General features: G+C 53.5%; 1 pseudogene; it reads right to left on the minus strand.

Moving 5' to 3' along the window:
* Positions 1-411: 411 nt before the first annotated feature.
* On the minus strand, positions 412-1,029 carry LOC129016898 (uncharacterized; annotated as a pseudogene).
* Positions 1,030-1,735: the final 706 nt, after the last annotated feature.

Genomic DNA, 1,735 nt, shown 5'->3' on the forward strand with positions numbered 1-1,735 from the left:
GGCAGAACCTGGCACAGATAAAGTTTTGTTGATTGAATGAATGAGTGAATGAAGGAAATGAATGTGAGGAAGCTCAGTGGCAAAGCTGGACTCACACCGGGTTTGTTTGTTTGTTTGAGATAGAATCTCTCTCAGTTGCCCAGGCTGGAGTGCAATGGTGCGATCTTGGCTCACTGCACCCTCTGCCTCCCAGGTTCAAGCGATTCTCCTGCCTTAGCCTCCCGAGTAGCTGGGATTCCAGGCATGTGCCACCACACCTGGCTAATTTTTGTATTTTTAGTAGAGATGGGGTTTCACCATGTTGGCCAGGCTGGTCTTAAGCTCCTGACCTCAGGTGATCCATCCACCTCGGCCTCCCAAAGTGCTGGGATTACAGGCGTGAACCACCATGCCCGGCCTCACACACCATTTTTAAGCTGGCTCAAGGACCCATGCTCTGATGCATCCTCCAGTCTCAGGCAATATCGACATGGAAGATGTGGGCAAGAGGCAATCAGCCATGGAGGGCTCGGGCCAGGTGGAGGATGAGCAGGAGGTGGGGGCCTGAGAGCAGGCCCAGGGTTCAGCCCTGCCTCTGCAGCTGCTGGAGTACCAGTGAAGAGAGGGGGCAGGTGCCAGCAGGCATGGTGCAACTCTGGGGGACATGCATGGGGCAGGGGGTACCTGGGTGGAGCTGGTTGGGGACCGTTGCTCTTGGTCCAGATAAGGCATGACAAGGCCTGGGCCAAGACCCCTGAAATGGGGCATGGAGAGTCTGTGACAGCTCCGAGATATGTGGAGGGGAAGGGGAATAGAACCTGGTGACTTGTGGACCTGCAGAATGGGGACAGGAGTTGAGATGACTCCAGGTATCTCCTGACATAAGCATGTGTATCGGCAAATGAGGCGGAGGTCAGGAAGCACAGGGAGCTTGCTCTTGCCCCAGGGGCCTAGGATGCCCTGGGCTGTCATCCTTCCACACTCACCCCTGACCTGCTCCTGCTCGCTCAGGGAGGCTGCCTTACAGGGGCGCATCAGTGGCTCCCTCATCCTCTGCCTCTGTGGAGCCCACAGTGGGAGGCACCTGCAGAACATGGGGGTGGGGGACAGTGCAGTTGGGGGCGTGGGTGTTCCTTCCTCTATCTGCCTCCCTCACAGTGTTGTAACCGAGCAAGTTATAGAGAAACGCCACTCTCTGAGATGAATTCAAGCTAGTGCTCAAAATTCTCTCCATCCCAAAGAAGGGGCCAGATTTTCTTTTATACTTTGTTTTAGAAAGGGGCGGGGAGGGGGTGGAGTCTAGTTAAGACAATCTTACAGAAGCAAAGCAGACAAAAAAGTTAAAAGGATAAATGGTTACAGGAAAGCAAACAGTTCCAGGTGCAGGGGCTTTAAATCTATTACAAGGTGATAGACACGGGGCTTTGGGTGTTATCAACCGGACACAAACGCGGGGGCTCTGGGTGCTATCAACCAGGCGAATTCCTAGGAACTGCGGATATAACTTGCCACAGTATCTTATCAGTTAATTGCATCCTTGGATGTGCTGGCAGTCTGCTTGCACAAGTTAAGTCCTTGAGGAAGGGAGTGGGTAAGGGGCTGTAAGTGAACGAGCCAAGATGGAGTCTGTCTGGCTCTCTCAGCTAAGGGAGAGTCAATTCAGGTTAAAACAAGGTTGGGTATCACAATAGCCCTCTCCATACCTCTCTGTCCAGGGCTGGGATTGGTCAGCATACTCTGCATGCCTTTCCCCAGC

This window comes from Pongo pygmaeus, chromosome 19 (assembly GCF_028885625.2).
Source record: "Pongo pygmaeus isolate AG05252 chromosome 19, NHGRI_mPonPyg2-v2.0_pri, whole genome shotgun sequence".
Taxonomy (NCBI): Eukaryota; Metazoa; Chordata; class Mammalia; order Primates; family Hominidae; genus Pongo; species Pongo pygmaeus.